The sequence below is a fragment of the Grammomys surdaster genome, unplaced genomic scaffold, assembly GCF_004785775.1.
Source record: "Grammomys surdaster isolate TR1022 unplaced genomic scaffold, NIH_TR_1.0 129, whole genome shotgun sequence".
In the NCBI taxonomy this organism is placed as follows: domain Eukaryota; kingdom Metazoa; phylum Chordata; class Mammalia; order Rodentia; family Muridae; genus Grammomys; species Grammomys surdaster.
In genome coordinates this window covers 15,469,263-15,478,137 of record NW_021604587.1, presented here as the reverse complement: position 1 = coordinate 15,478,137, position 8,875 = coordinate 15,469,263, and positions in this window count along the sequence as shown.

The following is an 8,875-nucleotide window of genomic DNA, read 5'->3' as shown; positions in this document are numbered from 1 at the left end:
CCACATCAATCTCCTTTCTCAGCTTTTCATTTGCTTGTCTCAAGGACTGTTGAAGATAGCTGGCCAAGCCAACTTGTTAGGTCTGCTAGGGCCAGGCTCTGACCCTAACAACTATGTACTACCTGGCAATAATTAGGAGTAGGGCCCAAACATTTGTAAGCTATCGTAGATGGGACTCCAAAGGTCAGGTAGGGTGGTTAAAGCATGGATGTATGTCTTTACTTTTGACCTTTTGTTTCTGCAGAGAACTGTTTTTGTCTGTTGTTGTTGTTGCTGCTGCTGTTTGTATGCTTGCTTCCTTGTTTTTCATTTTGAAGGACCGTAAGGATCCAATACTATATATTTCTTTACTTTTTCCTTTTCAGTGTTTTGAGAAGTGGTTTGTTTATATAGACCAATCTAGCCTGGAACTGGCAGATTTGTGATTCCCCTGCCTCAGTCTCCTGAATTCTAGGCTCATGGGTATGCACTTCACACTTGACAAGGGAATACATTTCTAAGAGTACCACTTCAGTGTGTGTGGTGATTCTGATTCAGGATGTCCCACCTGGGGCTATTCAAATCATCTGATGGGTAGTATTTCTTGTCCAGGGACCAACTTGCAACAATTTTCTTCAAAGGTATTAATGAGCTTCACTCCATAAAGTAGAATGTGCTCCTGTGAGGCAGGCAGAAGATGGTTTTCTAGGTGGAAAGAGGCAGAAGGAAACAGAAACAAAGGACAAACACAGGTTGTTGCCATGGTTTTCCTTGTGAGGTGTGGTAGGTGGAACAACTGTCTAGAGACAGTATCAAGTTCTCTCAGGTCACCCTTTGATGGGCTGTTAGCTGCCTCGTCTCGATTTCCTGGAAGATCAGATCAGGGGCTTCTTGGTTAGTTGTGTCCTGGCGATCGGAACACAAATAAATATGAATTGACTCTATTTAGCTTTTAGCCTGGCCTGGGGCCTAATGCAGACACCTAGTTCAAACTGAGAACCGCCTATAATTTCTGTCTATCATTCTCTTGAGATGTTGGCTCCTTTCAGTGAAATTTCACATACTTTGGCTCCCAAGTTGTGGAGAAATTCTCAAGTTTAAGGCATTTGCAAGGTCTTACTGCTTTATATAGATACCATCAGGAAATACCGAGTTAGTATGTCTTAGAGAAAAGGGAGCTGTAAGGACAGACCCTTTGAAGGCACAGCAAGGTGTGGCTCATTCTTTATTCCCTGACTTTGGGTATGAGGCAAGGCAGGTTGTGTTATCTTCTTTTTATTGACCAGGTGCAAGACCAGCCACAGGGACTATAGACCTGAAATAGCACTGCAGACGTGACCTTAGCACCTTGGCTCTCTCCTGAGTCTGTGTAGTTGTCCACAAGAGAGAGCGCCAATTTTAGGTAATAAGCCCAGGACTTGTTTATTTTCTACATTAATGGGCTAGGGGGGTGTGAATGAGTGTCTTAATTACATACTTCTCTTCCTTTATGATTTTATTAGTGATTTTTTTCTCTTTGTTGCCCTTTCAGCAAACCACTGCAGCATGAGACACTCTGACACTAGGGTTAGTACAGCACACACAAATGGTGCTTCTAAAATGCATACAGGCAGGTAGGAAAAATAAAACAAAGTAATGAAATGCATCAAGCATTTGTGTCATAGACATCCAGGTGAGGACTGCCTACTCTATGTACTTTAGCAACTTTATGTGTGTGTGTGTGTGTGTGTGTGTGTGTGTGTGTGTCACACACACAAAAAAATCATTAAATTAATATGCCCTGGCTTAGCAATGTTGGGGGAGGAGGGGCTTATGAAAGCCAGGTAAGCACGTCACCATTCAGCCATCACCCCAGGCCTTCTTTGTGTATATAAACACACATACACTACAGTGTGTATATAGAAGTCAGAGAACAACTTGAGGAGGTTGGTTTTTCTCCCTCAGTGTGGTGGTTTGAATAAGATGTGCTGCCATACACTCATATGTGAAAGCTTGGCATCAGGGAGTGGCACTGTGTGAAAAAGATCAGGAGGTGTGGCCTTGTTGGAGGAGGTGTGTCATTTAGGGTAGGTTTTGAGGTTTCAGAAAGCCCATTCCAAGTCCGGGGGCTCTCTGTTCCTGCTGCCTGTGGATATGAATGTTGAATCTCAGCTACTGCTCCAGGGTAATGTCTGCCCACCTGCCACCATGTTCCCTGCCAAGATGACAATGGGCTAAACCACTGCAACTGTAAGCAAGCCTCGGTTAAATGCTTCCTTTTATTTTAAGACTTGCCTGGGTCATGGTGTCTCTTCACAACAATGGAACACTGACTGAGATGCTCCACCATGTGGCCCAGAGATTGAACTCAAGTCATGGTGTTTGGTATCTCGTGCCTTTACCCTCTGAGTCATCTTTCCAACATTTTATTTTGTGAGAAGTCTTCATTAAGTTGCCTAGGTATGGCAAAAACAAGAGGCTGGAGATGGAGTTAGTGATAAACCAGTTCTCAGTGGAGCTTGGGGAAAGAAGTATCTCTGTTGAGCTTTGAGGAAAGTGCTCAGGCCAGGAAGATGCCTTGCCATCTACATGGGCAAGGGAGATCCCAACAAACTTCAGGGCAAAATGTTCTCGTATGCCTTCTTTGTGCAGACCTGCCGGGAGGAGCACAAAAAAGGAACACACTAACATCTTGGTCACCTTCGCTGAATTCTTGAAGAAATGCTCTGAGAGATGGAAGACTGTGTGTGCAGTGCAAAAGTTGAAATGTAAAGATTTGGACAAGAGTGACAAATCTCATTATCACATGGAAGTGAAGAACTATGTTCCTCCCAAAGGTGAGAAAGGAAAGAAAAAGATATCCTATAGCTCCAAAAACATCACCATTTGCCTTCTTCCTGATTTGCTCTCAACATGGCCCAAAGATTAAAAGTAAATACCCAGGCCTGTCTATTGGAGATGCTGCAAAGAAATTGGGTGAGATGTGGTCTGAACAATCTGCCAAAGATAAACAACCATATGAGCAGAAAGCAACCAAACTAAAGGAATTAATATTACCAGTAAAGTTTTTTAAATTTGTAATACAGTAATGTATGCTACTTGCAAAACAAACAAACAAAAAGTTGCCTAAGTACAATGATAGATACAAGCCTATAATCCCAGTACTTGGGAAGTGGAAATAGGAGAATCAGAAACTCGGGGTTGATCTTGGCCACAGAGAAAACTGAAGGCCACCCTGAAATACAGGAGGCTCAACTTAAACAGATAAAATATATAAACTTCAAGGAATGTTATTATCCTCCGAAGAATCAAGTGCTATAGTTGAGATCTTTTGTTTCGCTTGACTGCTTATTTTATTCCTGGGACAGAGTCTTGCTGTGTAGCCCAGGCTGGCCTTAAAGTCGAGATCTTCCGGCCTCATTCTCATGAGTGCTGGGATTGCAGGCATGGTGCTCTACTACATCTCATTTAAAGTTCAGCTCTTGACAGTCACTGAAGACCTGTTTGATAAAGTCTTGTTCACTGTTAGGAGATGGTGGAGCCTTCAGAAGGCAGAGCCTAGAAGAAGGAAGTTCAGTCTTTGTGGGTTTGCATTTGAGGGGAAGCTAGTCCTGCCCCTTCCCTCCCACTAAGTGAACAGACCTCTTCAGCTATGTCATGAACAGGTGGCCCAGAAGCCACAGAACCAAGTAGTTAAGAACTGGAGCCTCCCAGCACTTGGGAGGCAGAGGCAGAGGCAGGCAGATTTCTGAGTTTGAGGCCAGCCTGGTCTACAGAGTGAGTCCCAGGACAGCCCGGGCTACACAGAGAAACCCTGTCTCGAAAAACAAAAACAAACAAACAAACAAACAACAACAAAAGAACTGGAGCCTCTGAAATCAACAGCCAAAATGAACCTTTCTTCCTTTAAGCCAACAATCTGTTTGTCTCAGGCACAGAAAGGTGATTCAGTTACTATCCCAAGCTTTTAGATTTGATTTTTTTTTTTTTTTTTAGTCAGGGTCTTATGTAGTTCAGGCTGGCCTCGAGCCCACTCATTATATAGCTGGAGATTGCACTGAGCTCTTTGTCCTAGCCCCACCTCCTAAGTACTGAAATTATAGGCACAAACCACCATGTTTGACTCAAAAATAATTACAAGGAAGTTTTAATTAAAGAAAACAATTGGGAACAGAGCTTAGTGGCATTGGCCTGGAATCCCAGCTGTTTAGGGAGGCTGAAGGAGGAAGATTACAAGTTCAAGGCCTACGTCATCAAATTTTCATCCCCCTCCCTACCTGCTGGGTTTTATACAATGATTTCAAGGAGCTTCTGGTACCGGGATTAGAAAACAAAAAAGGGCACAACTCAAGAGAACTCTGAATACATAATGCATTTTGTAACTCATTACTCAGTCTGCCTTAGGGTTCCCAGACATGCTAAGGATAAGAAGGACACATCGAGGCCATTGTGCACCCTGCACAGATAGTCTCACAGCACCAGCAGGGAAGCTACGGGGTAGGGGTGGGGTGGGGGGGAGGGATGGCAAAGGAGGAGAGTAAAAGGATGGAGGGAAGGAGGAGAGGGGAAAGGAGGAGGAGGAGGTACAAGAGGAGTAGGAAGGGGAGTTAATCATTTGCTGCCAGACATTGTGGAATAGATGAGCCTGGGCATTGACCATCATGGAGTGCTGTCTTTTCTTGTCTCTGAGATCACTGTTAAAGGTAATGACAGCAAAATCAGTTAGGGTTCAAACATTACTGATAAAAGCAGCTGAAGCCAGTCATTCTTGGCAAGGTCTCTCGGGTTCCCTGCGTACTAGCTTAGTCTATACAGTGAAGTCTATCATGAGTACATTCCTGAACACCATTTGTTACAGGTCCCAAGAGCCTTTAATCCCAGTACTTGGGAGGATGAGGTAGCAAAATCCAAAGTTTCAAAGAAGCCTAGGCTACGCAGAACTTCCTGATCAAGCTGAGCTACCCTGAAAGAACCTGCTTTAAAGAAGCAATCTAGATATCCACCAGCAGAAGAACAGATATGGCAGATGCTGCATATGCACAAAATGAAATTGTACATAGATGTAAAAGATGAGCTGAGTGTGGTGGTACACAGTTTTAATCTCAGCACCCAGGTTACAGAAGAGGCAGATTTCTATGAGTTTGAGGGCAGCCTACTCTAGTCAACTCACTGAAGTTCAAGACAGCCAGGACTATATATAAAGACCTTTGGGGGGCAGGGGACGAAAGATGAAATCCTGATACTACAGAAAATAGACACAACTGGAAGACATATTAAACCAAGTAATAAGATTCAGAAAGACAAACATCCCTGGCTGGGATTGAAGATATATGCCACTATGCCCAGCCTCACATATTTTCTCTTATATTCAGAACCAACATTAAACTTGTACATATGATCTGGGCTTGGTGGTAAAACACTTTAATCCCAATTCTCAGGACATAGAAGCAGATGGATCTCTATAAGCTACAGGGCAGCTTGTTCTACACAGTGAATTCCAGGACAAGTAGTCCTACACAAGTCCTGACCCCTTCTCAATATAAAAATCACGTATGTGTGCATGTGCGCATGAGTGTATACACTCTGCCACGCCCCAACACTTTTAAGGGCTGGAGATGGGGCTCAGTAGTAGAGAGTCTACTTAGCATGTTCAAGGACCCCAGCACCACCAGAAGGAAAAGACAAGTCTTTGTTTATGAGGCAAGTGGTTATCAGAAAGAAAAGAATCGGAGGTGGTGGCGTACCTGAGAGCACAGCACATGGGAACCTGAGATCAAAGGTCTGCTGTGAGTTTGAGGTCAGCCTAGGATACACAGTGAGTTCCAACCTGTAACTACTCTGCACTACAGAGAGACCCTGTCTCTAAAGAACACATTATAGTTCGACTGAGAAGTATTTCCTTACTATATGTACTTTCTTTTTTCTTTAAAGAATTATTTATTTAATATATGTGAGTACACTGTAGCTGTCTTCAGACCCACCAGAAGAGGGCATCAGATCCCATTACAGATGGTTGTGAGCCACCATGTGGTCGTTGGGAATTGAACTCAGGACCTCTGGAAGAGCAGTCAGTGCTCTTAACCACTGAGCCATCCTCCAGCTCCTATATGTACTTTCCATTGACAAAGTGATATGTATACCACAATGTTTTTAAGTGTATACACACAGTGGGATGACTCGTTCTGGCTAGGTTATGTACGTATTCCCTCACTCAGGTACCATTTGTGGTGGAGACATTTTATTCCTACCTCAGCATCTCCTGAGGATTCAACACTTTATTAACTGCAGTCAGTGTGCTGAATGGCAAATTCCATCCTTGCCCAGTCCTTCCTATCTAACTGAAATGTTTTCACTTCGACTCCTATTGCCACTGCCGCTTGCAGCCCCCGCTAACCACTGTACTATCTCCTCTGTGATAACTACTTGGGTTGCACATATGAGATCATATGGTCTTTGTCTTTGTATACTTGACTTGTTTATCTTAATGCAATGTCTTCCAGCTATATGTATGTGGTTGCAAGTGATAGAATTTCATTTTTTATAATGGCTGAGTACTATTGCATTGTATGTGTGTATCTTTCAAAACCCCATTCAATCACTGATGGACTCTTAGGTCGTTCCCATCTCTTGGTTATTGTGTAGAGTGCTAGGATAAGCACAGGAGTAGAGATTTCTTTTTTGAGATAGATATTGATTTCATTCCCTTTGCATAAATACCTGTGGTATAACTACTGGATCATATGCCTGTTCTGGACCCTCGGTGTGGTTTTCTATATTGGTTGGACTAATATTCCCACCAATGCCATGTTGTACAAAGCTTCCAGTTTTTCCATATCCTTGTCAATATATGTTGTGTAATGTTTCCTGGAAAGACTTTTTTTTTTTTTAAACTTCAGCTAAGAAGACAATGTCGCCGGGCGGTGGTGGTGCACGCCTTTAATCCCACCCAGCACTTGGGAGGCAGAAACAGGCGGATTTCTGAGTTCGAGGCAAGCCTGGTCTACAGAGTGAGTTCCAGGACAGCCAGGACTACTACACAGAGAAACCCTGTCTCAAAAACAACAACAACAACAAAAAAGAAGACAATGTCAGACCAAGGAAACTATATTGAAGGTCAGACTGGAGGACCAATGATTTTATGGGGCCTGTGTTCCTTATAGGAGCATGCACGACATGAGTGCAGCACTGAAAAGCCTCCCTTTCCCAACAAAGGTGATGACTCATGAGTACTGTCAGTGGAGTCTGCTACACAACCTGCAGGCAGCTGCATTACAAAAGGTCTCCTGACCCCACCATTGGGGCGTCCATTGAGAGTCTTCTAAGTTTCTTGGGGGTTCATGAACTTTGAGCCTCCATTCTCCCTTCATGAGGAAATGTTTCAGCCCAGAGGAAAGAGCCTCACAGTAGTGTCTGTTAGCTTCTGGTTTGTTTACTTGCTTTGGTGCTGTGGTTCTTACCAGGGCCTCATACATACATTTTAGCCAAGTGCTTTGCCACTGAACTGTGTCCCCAGTCCTTAGAGTTTTTAAACTCTATCTTGATCAAATGGCAGCCTGAGTAGCAATTCTAAAACATATACAAGACACAATGAAAATATTCCAAGTCAGCAAATTTAGAGAGGCTTATGCCAAAGAAAACTAATGGTGCTTCCACAATGCTAAATCTATGTGGGTCTAGATTCAATACCAGTAAGGGTTATGTGTGTAGAAGACGTAGTCCCAGAAGTTAATTGTACTTTTCTTTAGATGGTAAACTCAAGGCTCAGAGAGGTTCAGTAACTACAGTTATACAATTGTCAGTAAGAGAGCCAGACTGGATGTCTCAACTCCATGTCCAAGGCACTTTTTGCTTCTCTCTTCAATGTTGACAGCTGAAGGTGGCCCTGCACCATGGATTAGATATGTCTGTCTCTAGCATCATTGTATTAATTGCTTTTTGTTTCTGTGACAAAATATTTGACAAGACCCAAATTAAGGAGGAGAGCTTTATTTTGACTGACAGTTTCCAAGAATTCAGTTCAGCACAGTTGGGAAAGCATGGCAGCAGATGCATGGTGCGTCTAAGCCAGGAAGCAGAGAGTGATGGATGCTAGCTCAATTTCTCATCTATGCTCAGCCTATGACTCCAGCCCATGGAACGCCACGCCGTTAAGGTGGGTCTTCCCACCGCAACTAGTCAGTACAGAAACGCCCTCCCAGACACACCCCGAGGCTTGTCTCCTTGATGATTCCACATCCTGTTAAGTTGATAATCAGATATTGTCCATCAGAACCTGCAACAGGCTTGCTACTTACTATGTTCTCACAACCCTGGGTGTCGGAGAACAAACTGTAGCTTCTCACAACCCTGGGTGCCAGAGAACAAACTGTAGCTTCCATTGTGGAATGTTTTCAGAGTACTTGCTGCTTGAGTAGCACTGTGTTAGTAACGTTTTTCATTTTTATCATCCAACCTTCTGTTATTTGTAAATACTGAAGAGCTGCTGAATGTGTGACTTAGACACTGGGTACTGAGAAGTCACTGGGAAATAACACTTGAACTACTTGTAGATCTTTGCGTCTAGTTGGAAACTTCATAGTCTCTTTGATAAAAGTTTAAGTACTAACTTATTATCTAATTGTATCTCTCAAGTATCACTGAAACAGCAATAGGACGTTTTCAGATTCATTACTACTTAACCTTTGAACTTTTGTGATGTTTTCATTCCTCTTTCATAAGATTAATTTCCCAAATGACAGTAGTTAGTAGGTCCAAGTTCAACCTAACACAGAGATAAAATAACTTCAAAGAAGCTCAACCTGTTTGGAAAATAGCTATTTTGGTCTCTCAACTAAATGATTCTTTTCCTCTTGCTGAAAGACATTTGGCTGAAGTAGATGGCTTGCCTGACAGCATAAATTTATTCATAAAATACAAA